This window comes from Cnephaeus nilssonii, assembly GCF_951640355.1.
Source record: "Cnephaeus nilssonii genome assembly, contig: SCAFFOLD_35, whole genome shotgun sequence".
Classification (NCBI taxonomy): domain Eukaryota; kingdom Metazoa; phylum Chordata; class Mammalia; order Chiroptera; family Vespertilionidae; genus Cnephaeus; species Cnephaeus nilssonii.
Window position 1 is genome coordinate 581,605 of NW_027645417.1, and position 17,106 is coordinate 598,710.

Here is a 17,106-nt window from a genome sequence, read left to right on the forward strand (position 1 = left end):
AAAATGGATCAAGGACTTAAACATAAGACAGGAAACCATAAAAATACTAGAGGAATCTACAGGCAAAAAAATCTCTGACATATGCCAAAAGAACTTCTTCGTTGATACAGCTCCTAGGGCAATGGAAGCTAAAGAGAAAATAAACAAATGGGACTACATCAAAATAAAAAGCTTTTGCACAGCAAAGGAAACCATCAATAAAACAACAAGAAAGCCCACCACATGGGAGAACATATTTGCCAATGATATCAACGATAAGGGTTTAATCTCCAACATTTACAGGGAACTCATGCAGCTTAACAAAAAGAAGATAAACAACCCAATCAAAAAATGGGCAACTGATCTAAATAGACACTTTTCGAAAGAAGACAGAAGGAAGGCCAAGAGACATAGGAAAACCTGCTCTAAATCACTAATCATTAGAGAGATGCAAATCAAAACAACAATGCGGTGCCATCTCACACCTGTCAGAATGGCCATTATCAACAAGTCAACAAATGACAAGTGCTGGAGAGGATGTGGAGAAAAAGGAACCCTCGTGCACTGTTGGTGGGAATGCAGACTGGTGCTGCCACTGTGGAGAACAGTATGGAGTTTCCTTAAAAAACTAAAAATAGAACTCCCATTTGACCCAGTGATCCCACTTCTAGGAATATATCCCAAGAAACTGGAAACATCAATCAGAAAGGATATATGCACCCCTATGTTCATAGCAGCACAATTCACCATAGCTAAGATTTGGAAACAGCCTAAGTGCCCATCAGCAGATGAGTGGATTAAAAAAACTGTGGTACATCTACACAATGGAATACTACGCTGTGGTAAAAAAGAAGGAGCTCTTACCATTTGCAACAATATGGATGGAGATGGAGAACATTATGCTTAGTGAAATAAGCCAGGCAGAGAAAGATAAATATCAGATGATCTCACTCATTTGTGGAATATAATGAACAACATAAACTGATGGGGGGGAAAATAGATCCAGAAACAGAGAAACATCAATCAGAACATCAAACCGCAGGGAAGAAATTGTGAGGTAACCAGAAACCCAAGAATGCCTGAGAACGCCTCTCTAGCCACGCTAGCAATCATCAGATGTACGGTAATTTTACCGGGGACAAGAGGGTAAGTATTTTGATCTTATGCTCCTGACCCTTCATGGGTAAGACCCATTACGTGGGCTGATCCTCTGACTAATGTAGTTACCAATAATACCAAACACCCTGGACATCTAGGAGGTCCATGGGTGAGGCAAGAAAGTATAAATACATAGGGGTCTCCACCCAGCTTCCCTTTTGTATGATACGAAATCAAAACAATGCCTCTTTGTGTGTACAATTAAAGAGAGGTTTCTGGTTTGTGTGGACACCAAAGAAAGGGTGTCACTACTATCACTACGTGCCCCCGGTGGAGGTGCAGAAAATGTAACTAAGACCTTGTCTATATAAAAAGAAATGGACAGCCAGTCTGAAAGGGAATTCCCATGGACTAGAACAAAGAATATCCTTACATGATATTATCCTACACTGTCATTAAAAATTATTCCCAGATTTGGATCACCCCCAGTACTTATAATAGTTCCTCGCACCCTTTGGGATAAAAAATAAATAAAATAAAAAAAGTCATCTGTTTGGTGCTTGGAGACAAACTTAACACATCTCTTGATACTTTAGAATTACTACAGCATAATATACAATTATCCCAAGCAAACATACAAACTAATTCTTTGAATGTCTGGCAGCAATTTAAAAAGGACATGTAAAGATTTAACCCTTTTCATTGGGTAGAGGGCCTCCTGGGAGGGCACCTGAGCATTCTATATGGGTCCCTCTTACCCTTTAGGCCAAGAGAGACCCTCTTCTCACAATTCAATTGCTCACAGCTGTTGCATGAGCTCTCTGTTCATGTCGAGGTTGAAGTCTCATGATGACTGGTGCCATGGATCTGTCTCTCACCCAGTAGGGCGAACTGAGCCCTCCCTGGAGAAGAAACCCGGGTTCCAAAAGATATGTGATCAGTGCTGGGGCCCCGCCAGCAGGCGAGGGGATCCCAAGGCAGGTGCTGGGCATGGAGGCCACAGGGGCATAGGCTACCAAGGAGACAAAACTGAACCTCACGTCACCCTGCTTGGCCCCAGAGGATGGCTGGTTAGCCAGAGACGGGTAAGATTCCTCAAGGAAGGAACAACCTAAGACAGGCACAATCGCAGAGGGGCCATCAAGAGAGAATTTGGGGATCAACAGAGGTGGGGCACAGAGCTCACCCCCCCAACATTGCAGGGGCCTGAATCCTAGCCCCTTCTGAGGGAGGTCTCCTGCCCCCATGGCTGCTTTGTGCTTCCCATGCCCAGCTCAGATCAGGACCCAGGTGACCGACAGAGACTTGGCCGACAGCAGCTGCCCTCTCATTCCAACAAGAATTGTTTGAGTTGCCTTGTACCCATGGTGTGGGGAAGGGGGTTTACGATATCTAAATCCAGCCTACCACCAGGAATGCTCAGGACCTACTCAAGAAGGCAAATAATCCCTTCCACCAATATTTACAGGGTAAAACAAGATTATTGTTAGAGTAATAAATTTGACAGTAAAATAGTAGTCAAGTTTTCAGTCAAATTTAAATTGGCTAGTTGAAACAAGTGAATATTCTAGAAAAATTAATTGTACCAGACAAAAAGGTGTTCCTGAAGAGTCAACTAAAATTTTTATTGGTACTTCATCTCATGATAAAAGTGTGCACCATATAATGAACCTAAAACAGTAATATTATAGTGCAAAAAATTAAAATTTAAAAGCCATCAAGAATACATTATAAAATTTTCAAAAGCCTCCTATCATTTAAATCAAAAAAGGAGGGTATAGTAGAGGAATATCATGTAAGGAAAAATATCCTGTAAGTAAATTACATCTAGAAAATTAATACTTTAGAAAATTAATTGTAAGGCTAAAAGCAAGACACCCATGAAAAACACACAAGGTGACAAAACAAGCCAGAGGAAAATCATTTGGGCAAAAATTAAAAAAGGATCCCCAGTCAAATTTATAGAAAATATTCCTTTATTAACCTTTGGTCGAGAATATGTTTGTATATTTTCAGAAAACAACTCTGAGACCATGTGGATTCCAGCAAGAGAGGAATCGACAGGACTACTCCAGCCATGAAGACAGAAAAGAAGCAGTCCAGAGACGGAAGACGCTGATGTGGCCTTCCCATACTAGCAGTTAGCAGCTGTGCATCACTGCAGATTGCCCAGGACCAAACCGGACAGAGTCGGACCTGCATTACCACCATTTGTCCAACATCCAGAACTGAAATGTCAGTGCTGACATGTACACATAAGGAACTGTTGGACATTGAAATTGGGTCTCAAAAGAACTGTTGGCCCAGAAAGAAACTCACTACACACTGATTCATTTGCCTGTCACCATAACCATTATTGCTTGTCTCATTTTTGGTTCTTATAAGTGTATTTCTAATAGCACATGAATCACTCATCTAGGGGAAATAATGAACAACATAGACTGATGAACAAGATCAGACCCAGAAACAAGGAGGCATGGATCAGACTGTCGGGCCTCAGGGGGAGGGGAGGGAAGAGTGGGGGTAAAGAGGGAGATCAACCAAAGGACTTGCGTGCAGGCATATGAGCCTAACCAGCGGTTAAGGACAACAGGGGGGTGGGGGCATGTGTGGTGAGGGGTGTGGGATGGGAATGGGGGGACGAGGACAAATATGTGATACCTTAATCAATACAGAAATTTAAAATAAATAAATAAATAATAAAAAAAGAAACCACTAGAATTCACTGAAAAGTAACATTCAACTGTACAACAGTTGAGAGACAAGTGTATATAGCTTCTCAAGTTCAGAGAAGAGTGTATAAAGTTGTTTGTACATGTGGTGAATTCCCACAAGAAGAGCAGAAGGCCCATTATAGGACACTACAAGAAAGCAGCAGTAATTCAGAGCAAATACTAATGAATATCACAGAATTGTGAGAGGTCAAGTGAAAAAGACATCAAAATGTACGTCTCTAGTCTAGAAAGGATCTTGTACACTGAAGAAATACTTCAAATAGAGTTAGTGCACATGAAACCAGTGTTTGAAACCACTAGAATTCACTGAAAAGTAACATTAAACTGTAAAAGAGTTGAGAGACAAGTGTATATAGCTTCTCAAGTTCAGAGAAGCGTGTATAAAGTTGTTTACAAATGTGATGAAGTTTCACAAGTAGAGCAGAAGGCCCATTGTAGGAAACAACTAGAAAGCAGTAGTAATTCAGAGCAAATACTAATGAATATCACAGTATTGTGGGAGAACAAGTGAAAAAGACATCAAAATGTAAGTCTCTAGTGGAGAAAGGATCTTGTACACTGAAGAAATACCTGAGATAGAGTTAGTTCACATGAAACCTGTGTTTGCAACAACTAGAATTGATTGAAAAGTAACATTTAACTGTACTACAGTTGAGAGACAAGTGTATATAGCTTCCCAAGTTCAGAGAAGAGTGTATAAAGTTCTTTGTACATGTGGTGAAGTTTCACAAGTAGAGCAGAAGGCCCATTGTAGGACACTGCAAGAAAGCAGTAGTAATTCAAAGCAAATACTAATGAATATCACAGAATTGTGAGAGAACAAGTGTAAAAGACATCAAAATGTAAGTCTCAGGTCTAGAAAGGATCTTGTACACTGAAGAAATACCTGAAATAGAGTTAGTGCACATGAAACCAGTGTTTGAAACCTCTAGAATTGATTGAAAAGTAACAATTAACTGTACAACAGTTGAGAGACAAGTGTATATAGCTTCTCAAGTTCAGAGAAGAGTGTATAAAGTAGTTTGTACATGTGGTGAAGTTTTACAAGTAGAGCAGAAGGCCCATTGTAGGACACTGCAAGAAAGCAATAGTAATTCAGAGTAAAATACTAATGATTATCACAGAATTGTGAGAGAACAAGTGAAACAGACATCCAAAGGTAAGTCTCTAGTCTAGAAAAAATATTGTACTCTGTAGAAATCCTTGAAATAGAGTTAGTGCACATGAAACAAGTGTTTGAAACGATTAGAATTTACTGGAAAATAACATTCAAGTGTAAAACAGTTGAGAGACAAGTGTATATGGCTTCTCAAGTTCAGAGAAGAGTGTATAAAGTGGTTTGTACATGTGCTGAAGTCACACAAGTAGAGCAGAAGGCCCATTATAGGACACTGCAAGAAAGCAGCAGTAATTCAGAGCAAATACTAACGAATATCACAGAATTGTGAGAGAACGAGTGAAAAAGACATCAAAATGTAAGTCTCTAGTCTAGAAAGGATCTTGTACACTGAAGAAATACCTGAAATAGAGTTAGTGCACATGAAACCAGTGTTTGAAACCACTAGAATTCACTGAAAAGTAACATTAAACTGTAAAAGAGTTGAGAGACAAGTGTATATAGCTTCTCAAGTTCAGAGAAGCGTGTATAAAGTTGTTTACACATGTGGTGAAGTTTCACAAGTAGAGCAGAAGGCCCATTGTAGGAAACAACTAGAAAGCAGTAGTAATTCAGAGCAAATACTAATGAATATCACAGTATTGTGGGAGAACAAGTGAAAAAGACATCAAAATGTAAGTCTCTAGTGGAGAAAGGATCTTGTACACTGAAGAAATACCTGAGATAGAGTTAGTTCACATGAAACCTGTGTTTGCAACAACTAGAATTGATTGAAAAGTAACATTTAACTGTACTACAGTTGAGAGACAAGTGTATATAGCTTCTCAAGTTCAGAGAAGAGTGTATAAAGTTCTTTGTACATGTGGTGAAGTTTCACAAGTAGAGCAGAAGGCCCATTGTAGGACACTGCAAGAAAGCAGTAGTAATTCAAAGCAAATACTAATGAATATCACAGAATTGTGAGAGAACAAGTGTAAAAGACATCAAAATGTAAGTCTCAGGTCTAGAAAGGATCTTGTACACTGAAGAAATACCTGAAATAGAGTTAGTGCACATGAAACCAGTGTTTGAAACCACTAGAATTCATTGAAAAGTAGCATTCAACTGTAAACCAGTTGAGAGACAAGTGTATATAGCTTCTCAAGTTCAGAGAAGAGTGCAAAAAGTTGTTTATACATGTGGGGAAGTCCCATAAGTAGAGTAGAAAGCCCATTCTAGGACACTGCAAGGAACCACTAGTAATTCAGTGCAAATAATAATGAATTTAATAGAATTTTGAGAGAAAAAGTGGTAAAGACATCAAAATGTAAGTGTATAGAATAGAAAGGATTTTGTACACAGTAGAATCCTTGAAATACAGCAAGTGCACATTAAACCAGTGTTTGAAACCACTAGAATTCACTGAAAAGTAGCATTAAACTGTAAAACAGTAGAGAAACAAGTATATATAGATTCTCAAGTTCACAGAAGACAGTACAAAGATGTTTGTACATGTTGCGAAGACCCATAACTAGACCAAAAGGCCAATTATAGCACTTTTCAAATAACCAGTAGTAATCCAGAGCTAATAATAATGAATACAACAGAATTGTGAGAGAAAAAGTGGAAAAGACATCAAAATGTAAGTGTATAGTATAGGAAGGATATTGTACACAGCAGAAATCCTTGAAATAGAGGAAGTGCACATTAAAACAGTGTTTCAAACCACTAGAATTCACTGCAAAGTAACATTAAACTGTAAAACATACTTAGAAGACAAGTGTTTATTGGTTCTCCAATTCAGAGAACAGTGTAAAAAGCTGTTTGTACAATGCAGGTAAGTCTGGTAACTGCAACAGAAAGCCAATTGTAAGATATTGTAAGAAAGACCAGGAACTAAGGGCAAAATGGCAGTAAATTGAACAGCACAGTTAGAGAATACAGGGAAAATACATCACAATGCTAGGATATAGTAATGAAAGTGTTTCATACAATGCGGGAAATCCTGGAATAGAGCAAATAGCACATTTAAGCAGCTTTAGAAACCACTAGAATTCACTACAAAGTAGCTTTAAACTGGGAAACAGTTGTGAGACAAGTGTATATAACTTCTCTACTTCAGAGAAGAGTGTGCAACGTTGTTTATACATGTGGGGAAGTCCCATAAGTAGAGTAGAAAGCCCATTCTAGGACACTGCTAGGAACCACTAGTAATTCAGTGCAAATAATAAGGAATTTAATAGAATTGTGAGAAAAAAAGTGGTAAAGACATCAAAATGTAAGTGTATAGTATAGAAAGCATGCTGTACACAGCAGAAATCCTTGAAATAGAGCAAGTGCACATTAATCCAGTGTTTGAAACCACTAGACTTCACTGAAAAGTACCATTAAACTGTAAAACAGTAGAGAACCAAGTGTATATAGCTTCTCAAGTTCACAGAAGACAGTACAAAGTTGTTTGTACATGTGGTTAAGCCCCATAAGTAGACCAAAAGGCCAATTATAGCACATTTCAAGTAACCAGTAGTAATCCAGAGCTAATAATAATGAATACAACAGAATTGTGAGAGAAAAAGTGGAAAAGACATCAAAATGTAAGTGTATAATTTAAGGGGAAGGTTAGGGAGAGGTGGGGGAGATAAGAGATCAATCAAAGGACTTGTATGCATGCATATGAGCATAACCAATGGATGCAAAACTCTGGGGGGTGAGGGCATATATAGGAGTGTGGTGGGGGAGCAATGGTAAGATATGTACACATATAATACCTTAATAAAAAAATGGGAAAAAAAACATTAAAAAAATGTAAGAGTATAGTATAGAAAGGATGTTGTACACAGCAGAAATCCTTGAAATAGAGCAAGTGCTCATTAAACCAGTGTGTAAAACCACTATAATTCACTGAAAAGTACCATTAAAATGTAAAACATACTTGGAAGACACGTGTTTATTGCTTCTCCACTTCAGAGAAGAGTGTAGAAAGCTATTTGTACAATGCAGGTAAGTCTGGTAACTGCAGCAGAAAGCCAATTGTAAGACATTGTAAGAAAGACTAGGAACTAAGGGCAAAATAGCAGTAAATTGAACAGAATAGTTAGAGAATACAGGGAAAATACATCACAATGTTAGTATATAGTAATGAAAGTGTTTCATACAATGAGGGAAATCCTGGAATAGAGCAAAGAGCACATTTAAGCAGCTTTAGAAACCACTAGAAGTCACCACATAGTAGCATTAAACTGTAAAACATATTTAGAAGACAGGTGTTTATTGCTTCTCCACTTCAGCGAACAGTGTAGAAAGCTGTTTTTACAATGCACCTAAGTCCGGTAACTGCAGCAGAAAGCCAATTGTAAGACATTGTGAGAAAGACTAGGAACTAAGGGCAAAATAGCAGTAAATTGATCAGAATAGTTAGAGAATACAGGGAAAATACACCACAATGTTAGGATATAGTAAAGAAAGTGTTTCATACAATGCGGGAAATCCTGGAATAGAGCAAAGAGCACATATAAGCAGCTTTAGAAACCACTAGAATTCACTACAAAGTAGCTTTAAACTGTGAAACAGTTGAGAAAAGAGTGTATATAGCTTCTCTAGTTCAGAGAAGAGTGTCCAACGTTGTTTATACATGTGGGGAAGTCCCATAAGTAGAGTAGAAAGCCCATTCTAGGACACTGCAAGGAACCACTAGTAATTCAGTGCAAATAACAATGAATTTAACAGAATTGTGAGAGAAAAAGTGGAAAAGACATCAAAATGTAAGTGTGTAGTCTAGAAAGTATGTTGTACACAGCAGAAATCCTTGAAATAGAGCAAGTGCACATTAATCCAGTGTTTGAAACCACTAGAATTCACCGAAAAGTAGCATTAAACTCTAAAACAGTTGAGAGACAAGTGCATATAGCTTCTCAAGTTCAGGGATGAGTGTACAAAGTTGTTTATACATGTGGGGAAGTCCCATAATTAGAACAAAAGGCCAATTATAGAACACTGTAAGGAACTGCTAGTAATTCAGAGCAAACAATAGTGAATAGAACAGAATTGTGAGAATACAAGTGGAAAAGACAACAAAATATAGTATAGAAAGGTCTTTGTACACTGCAGAAAACCCTTTAAATACCGCAAAGTGCACATTAAGGCAGTCTTTGAAACCACTAAAATTCACTGAATGGTATCATTAAACCGTAAAACAGTTGAGAGGCAAGTGTATATAGCTTCTAAAGTTCACAGAAGAGTGTACAAAGTTGTTTGTACATGTGGTGAAGTCCCATAAGTAGAGCCGAAGGCCCATTATAGGACACTGAAGAAACCAGTAGCAATTCAGAGCAAATAATAGTGAATAGAACGCAATGTGAGAATACAAGTGTAAAAGACAAGAAAATATAAGTCTATAGTATAGAAAGGTCTTTGTACACTGCAGAAATCCTTGATATAGAGCAAGTGCACATTAAGCCAGTCTTTGAACCCACTAAAATTCACTGAAAGGTATCATGAAACTGTAAAACAGTTGAGAGACAAGTGTATATAGCTTCTCAAGTTCACAGAAGAGTGTATAAAGTTGTTTTTACATGTGGTAAAGTCCCATAAGTAGAGCAAAAGGGCAATTATAGGACACTGCAAGAAACCAGTAGTAATTCAGAGCAAATAATAATGAATAGAACAGAATTGTGAGAATACACGTAGAAAAGACAACAAAATATAAGTCTATAGTATAGAAAGGTCTTTGTACACTACAGAAAACCCTTTAAATAGAGCAAAGTGCACATTAAACCAGTCTTTGAAACCCCTAGAATTCACTTAAAAGTAGCATTAAACTGTAAAACCGTTGAGAGACAAGTGTATATAGATTCTCAATTTCAGAGAAGAGTGTATAAAGTTGTTTGTACATGTGGGGAAGTCCCATAATTAGAGCAGAAGGCCAATTATAGGACACTGCAAGGAACCAGTAGTAATTCAGAGCAAATAATCCTATCTAATGAAACAGTAATATGCAAATCATCACTCTGCTACACTCACAAGCCACGCCCACCAGGCACGCCCACGAGCCATTCAGAAGTCGAATATGCAAATATACTTAACCAAGATGGCTGCAACCTCAGAGAGCCTTGGTTGTTGGAACTGGGCTATTGGAGTGGAAGATCAGAGGGGAAGATCGGAGCCAGCGGGGGTCCCCCACAGGTGATCAGAGCCTGCTGGGGTCCCCTGTAGGCGATCGGAGCCAGCTGGGGGTCCCTGGCAAGGGTCTGAGCCTCACCCAGAGGCTTGAGGCATTGGCTGGGGGCGGAGCTGGGCCATTGGAACCAGCTGGGGTCCCTTGAGGTGATTGGAGCCAGCTGGGGTTCCCTGACCAGGGCCAAAGCCTCAGCCAGAGGCTTGCAGCCTTGGCTGGGGGTGGAGCCCCTCGATGGGAGACAGCTGGGGGTCCCTGCCCAGAGCCGGAGCCTCAAACAGAAGCTTGAGGCCTTGGCCTTGGATGGAGCGGGGGATAGTGCCAGCTGGGTGTCCCTGCCCAGGGCCCAAGCCTCAAACAGAGGCTTGCGGCATTGGCTGGAGGCAGAGCTGGGCATACAGGGCCAGCTGGGAGGTCCTGCCCAGAGCCCAAGCCTTGGCCAGAGGCTTGCAGCCTTGGCCGTTGGGGTGGAGCCTGGTGATAGGAGCCAGCTGGGGTCCCCTGAAGGCGATTGGAGCCAGCTGGGGGTCCCTGCCCTGGGCCAGAGCCTCAAACAGAGGCTTGAGGCCTTGGCCAGGGGCTGAGCCTGGCGATCCAGCCAGCTGGGGTCCCCTGCCAAGGGCTGGAGGCTTTAGACCTTGGCAGGGGCGGAATCAGAGATCACAGGAGATAGGTGTGAACTACAGAGGAGATACCTTTTCTGACCGCTAATTGGTTAAGCTGCCTGTATGCCACTGGTAATATTCTTAGCAACTTGGATATTAGAATCCAAAAAGTGATCTAGGGCTTTTCCACCACACTCCTGGAGAAAAAAACGAAGGTCCACTGCTGGAGGGCTAAGAAATGTCACAACCTGCCCTACACGGTTTGGCTCAGAGGATAATGTCTAGGTTTGCCAACCGCAGAGTCCAGGTTAGATTCTGATCACGGGCATGTACCTAAGTTACAGGCTGCTCCCAGGCTGGGGCCAAGGTCAGGGCTCATGAAGGAGGCAAGCAATCTAAGTATTCCTCTCACTTTGATGTTTCTCTCTGTCTTTCCCTTTCTCTTTCACATTCCCTAAAAGTCAATGGAAACATATATTCAGGTGAGGATAAAAAAAAAAAAAAAAAAAAAAAAAACAAGAAGGAAATGTCATATTCTATGAAAGAAACAACTTGAAAATGCCTAAAGTAAGTTGTCATTTTTTCTAGGTGAAGGGACTTGAGTCCGTGTTGATGAAAACACCATGGTGGCTGCGGTGACTTGCAGTAGCTCCAGCAGCAGGGTGATGGGGTTAGTGCCTTTCCCTGATCAGCCAGGTTGTCTCTAACAAAGGGAGGCCAGACTTCCCCTGAGGGCTCCTAGTATGTGAGAGGGGGCAGGCTGGGCTGGGGAGACCCCATCCCAGTGAATGAATTTGGTGCACCGGGCCCCTAGTAATGAATAAAACAGAATTGTTAGAGAACAAATGGAAAAGACATCAAAATGTAACTCTATAGTCTAGAAAGGATGTTGTACACCACAGAAATCCTTGAAATACAGCAAGTGTACATTATACCAGTCTGTGAAACCACTAGAATTCACTGAAAAGTAGCATTCAACTGTAAAACAGTTGAGAGACAAGTGTATATAGCTTCTCAAGTTCAGAGAAGAGTGTATAAAGTTGTTTGTACATGTGGTGAAGTCCCACATGTAGAGCAGAAAGCCAATTATAGCACACTGCAAGAAACCAGTAGTAATTCAGAGCAAATAAAAATGAATATAACAGAACTGTGAGAGAACAAGTGGAAAATACATCAAAATGTATGTCTTTAGACTAGAAAGGATGTTGTAAACAGCAGAAATCCTTAAAATAGAGCAATTGCACATTAAAGCAGTTTTTGAAACCAGTAGAATTCACTGAAAAGTAGCATTAAACTGTAAAACAGTTGAGAGAGAAGTGTATATAGCTTCTAAAGTTCAGAGAAGAGTGTATAAAGTTTTAAGTACATGTGGTGAAATCCCAGAAGTAGAGCAGAAGGCCAATTATAGGACACTGCAAGGAACCATTAGTAATTCAGAGCAAATAATAATGAAATAACTGAATTCTTAGAGAACAAGTGGAAAAGACATCAAAATGTAAGTGTGTAGTCTAGAAAGGATGTTGTACACTGCAGAAATACTTGAAATAGAGCAAGTGCACATTAAACCAGTGTTAGAAACCATTAGAATTCACTGAAAAGTAGCATTAAAGTGTAAAACAGTTGAGAGACAAGTGTATATGGCTTCTCAAGTTCAGGGATGAGTGTACAAAGTTGTTTATACATGTGGGGAAGTCCCGTAATTAGAACAAGAGGCCAATTATAGGACACTGTAAGGAACTGCTAGTAATTCAGAGCAAATAATAGTGAATAGAACAGAATTGTGAGAATACAAGTGGAAAAGACAACAAAATATAAGTATATAGTATAGAAAGGTCTTTGTACACTGTAGAAAACCCTTTAAATACCGCAAAGTGCACATTAAACCAGTCTTTGAAAACACTAGAATTCACTGAAAGGTAGCATTGAACTGCTAAACAGTTGAGAGACAAGTGTATATAGCTTCTCAAGTTCAGAGAAGAGTGTATAAAGTTGTTCGTACATGTGGTGAAATCCCATAAGTAGAGCAGAAAGCCAATTATAGAACAGTGCCAGAAACCAGTAGTAATTGAGAGCAAATAATAATGAATATACAGAATTGTGAGAGAAGAAGTGGAAAATACATTAAAATATAAGTCTTTAGTGTAGAAAGGATGTTGTACACTGCAAAAATCCTTAAAATATAGTAAGTGCACATTAAACCAGTTTTTGAAACCTATAGAATTCACTGCAAATTCCCATTCAACTGTATAACAGTTGAGAGACAAGTGTATATAGCTTATCAATTTCAGAGAAGAGTGTACAAAGTTGTTTGTACATGTGGGGAAGACCCATAATTACAGGAGAAGGCCAATTATAGGACACTGTAAGAAACCACTAATAATTCAGAGTAAGTAATAATGAATAGAACAAAATTGTGAGAATACAAGTGGAAAAGACAACAAAATATAAGTATATAGTATAGAAACGACTTTCTACACTGCAGAAAACCGTTTAAATACAGCAAAGTGCACATTGAGCCAGTCTTTGAACCCACTAAAATTCACTGATAGGTATCATGAAACTGGAAAACAGTTGAGAGACAAGTTTATATAGCTTCTCAAGTTCACAGACGAGTGTATAAAGTTGTTTGTACATGTGGTGAAGTCCCATAAGTAGAGCAGAAGGGCAATTATAGGACACTGCAAGAAACCAGTAGTAATTCAGAGCAAATAATAATGCATAGAACAGAATTGTGAGAATACACGGAGAAAAGACAACAAAATATAAGTCTATAGTATAGAAAGGTCTTTGCACACTACAGAAAACCCTTTAAATAGAGCAAAGTGCACATTAAACCAGTCTTTGAAACCCCTGGAATTCACTGAAAAGTAGCATTAAACTGTAAAACCGTTGAGAGACAAGTGTATATAGCTTCTCAAGTTCAGAGAAGAGTGTTGTTTGTACATGTGGGGAAGTCCCATAAGTAGAGCATAAGGCCAATTATAGGACACTACAAGGAACCAGTAGTAATTCAGAGCAAATAATCCTATCTAATAAAACAGTAATATGCAAATCATTACTCTGCTACACTCACAAGCCATGCCCACCAGCCACGCCCACCAGCCAATCAGAAAGCGAATATGCAAATATACTTAACCAAGTGGCTGCAACCTCAGAGAGCCATGGTTGTTGGAATTGGGATATTGGAGCAGAAGATCAGAGGGGAAGATCGGAGCCAGCGGGGGTCCCCCACAGGTGATCAGAGCCTGCTGGGGTCCCATGCAGGCAATCGGAGCCAACTGGGGGTCCCTGGCAAGGGCCAGAGCCTCACCCAGAGGCTTGAGGCATTGGCTGGGGCCGGAGCTGGACCATTGGAACCAGCTGGGGTCCCTTGAGGTGATTGGAGCCAGCTGGGCTTCCCTGACCAGGGCCCAAGCCACAGCCAGAGGCTTGCAGCCTTGGCTGGGGTGGGAAACCCTGAATGGGAGACAGCTGGGGGTCCCTGCCCAGAGCCGGAGCCTCAAACAGAAGCTTGAGGCCTTGGCCTTGGATGGAGCGGGGGATAGAACCAGCTGTGTGTCCCTGCCCAGGGCCTGAGCCTCAAACAGAGGCTTGTGGCATTGGTTGGAGGCAGAGCGGGGCGAACAGGGACAGTTGGGAGGTCCTGCCCAGAGCCCAAGCCTTGGCCAGAGGCTTGCAGCCTTGGCCATTGGGGTGGAGCCTGGCGATAGGAGCCAGCTGTTGTCCCCTGAGGGTGATCAGAGCCAGCTGGGGGTCCCTGCCCAGGGCCAGAGCCTCAAACAGAGGCTTGAGGCCTTGGCCAGGGGCTGAGCCTGGCGATCCAGCCAGCTGGGGTCCCCTGCCAAGGGCTGGAGGCTTTAGACCTTGGCAGGGGCGGAATCGGAGATCACAGGAGATAGGTGTGAACTACAGAGGAGAAACCTTTTCTGACCGCTCATTGGTTAAGCTCCCTGTATGCCACTGGTAATATTCTTAGCAACTTGGATATTAGAATCCAAAAAGTGATCTAGGGCTTTTCCACCACACTCCTGGAGAAAAAAACGAAGGTCCGCTGCTGGAGGGCTAAGAAATGTCCTAACCTGCCCTACACGGTTTGGCTCAGTGGATAATGCCTAGATTTGCCAAGCGCAGAGTCCAGGTTAGATTCTGATCAAGGGCATGTACCTAAGTTGCAGGCTGCTCCCAGGCTGGGGCCAAGGTTAGGGCTCATGAAGGAAGCAAGCAATCTAAGTATTCCTCTCACTTTGATGTTTCTCTCTGTCTTTCCCTTTCTCTTTCACATTCTCTAAAAGTCAATGGAAACATATACTCAGGTGAGGATAAAAAAAAAAAAGAAAGAAATGTCATATTCTATGAAAGACACAACTTGAAAATGCCTAAAATAAGTTGTCATTTTTTCTAGGTGAAGGGATTGGAGTCCGTGTTGATGAAAACACCTTGGTGGCTGCGTTGACTTGCAGTAGCTCCTGCAGCAGGGTGATGAGGCTGCTGCCTTTCCCTGATCAGCCAGGTTGTCTCTAACAAAGGAGGCCAGACTTCCCGAGGGCTCCTAGTATGTGAGAGGGGACAGGCTGGGCTGGGGAGACCCCATCCCAGTGGATGAATTTGGTGCACCGGGCCCCTAGTAATGAATATAACAGAATTGTTAGAGAACAAGTGGAAATGACATCAAAATGTAACTCTATAGTCTAGAATTATGATGTAAACTGCAGAAATCCTTGAAATAGAGCAAGTGTACATTAAACCAGTCTGTGAAACCACTAAAATTCACTGAAAAGTAGCATTCAACTGTAAAACAGTAGAGAGACAAGTGTATATAGCTTCTCAAGATCAGAGAAGAGTGTATAAAGTTGTTTGTATATGTGGTGAAGTCCCACATGTAGAGCAGAAGGCCTATTATAGAACACTGCAAGAAACCAGTAGTATTTCAGAGCAAATAATCTTACCTTATAATAGAGAAACATGCAAATTGACCGCACCTCCGCTATGCCCACGATTGGGCCGGCAGGAGGCTGGGGGCGGGACTCCGGGTGGCATATCCGCCGTTGAGAAGATCAAGATGGCGGTGCCCAGTGGCTGGGCCCATGCCTCCGCTCCCGGGGTGCCTGGGGAGATAGGCACCCCGGGGGGGCGTGGCCGGGCCCATCGGCACCCCGGGGGGCGTGGCCGGGCCAAATCCGCCACTCCCCGGGGGTGCCTGGGGCCATCCGCACCCCGGGGGGGCGTGGCTGGACCCATGCTGCTGCTCCCGGGGGTGCCTGGGGCCATCGGCACCCCGGGGGGGCGTGGCCGGGCCCATGCCGCCGCTACCGGGGGTGCCTGGGGCCATCGGCCACCCGGGGGGCGTTGCCGGGGCCCTCCCGCCCCTCCCGGGGGTCCCGGGTGTCGATCGGACACCTAGGGGGCGTGGCCGGCCCCTCCCGCCCCTCCCAGGGGTCCCGGGGGGCGATCGGCCACCTGGGGGGGCTTGGTCGTGCCCATCCTCCTGCCGCTCCCGGGGGTCCCAGGGGCCTTGGGTACTAGCGGGGAGCCTGCACCGATCGCAGGAAACCACTGGGGGTTGTCTCCTGTGATGGGTAGCAGGGACGCTGGGTGCAGCGAGCCCAAGGCCAGGAAAGCCAGGGGCGGAGGCTTTCCCGGCCTTGGGCACCAGTGGGCAGCCTGCAAGGATCGCAGGAAACCACTGGGGGTCGGCTCCTGCGGTCCTTAGAAAGGATGTTGGGTGCCGCCGAGCCCAAGGCCACCGCCTGGGGCCAAGCCCCGACCCTGAAAAAGGCAGAAGGCGGTGGCCACAGCCAAGGCCTGGGTCCCTGGTGCCGGCAGAAAACTGGTGCAGGCAGCCAGGTGAATGAAGGTCTATTGCACGAATCTTCGTGCAAACGGGCTACTAGTAATGAATATAAAAGAACTGTGAGAGAACAAGTGGAAAAGACATCAACATGTAAGTCTGTAGTCTAGAAAGGATGTTGTACACTGCAGAAATCCTTGAAATAGAGCAAGTGCACATTAAACCACTCTTTGAAACCACAAGAATTCACTGAAAATTAGGATTCAACTGTAAAACAGTTGAGAGACAAGTGTATATAGCTTCTCAAGTTCAGAGAAGTGTGTATAAAGTTGTTTGTACATGTGGCGAAGTCCCATAAGTAGAGCAGAAGGCCAATTATAGGACACTGGAAGAAACCAGTAGTAATTCAAAGCAAATATTAATTAATATAACAGAATTGTGAGCGAACAAGTAAAAAAGACACCAAAATGTAAGTCTTTAGTCTAGAAAGGATGTTGTAAACAGCAAAAATCCTTAAAATAGAGCAAGTGCACATTAAACCAGTGTTTGAAACCACTAGAATTCACTGAAAAGTAACATTGAAATGTAAAACATACTTGGAAGACAAGTGTTTATTGCTTCTCCACTTCAGA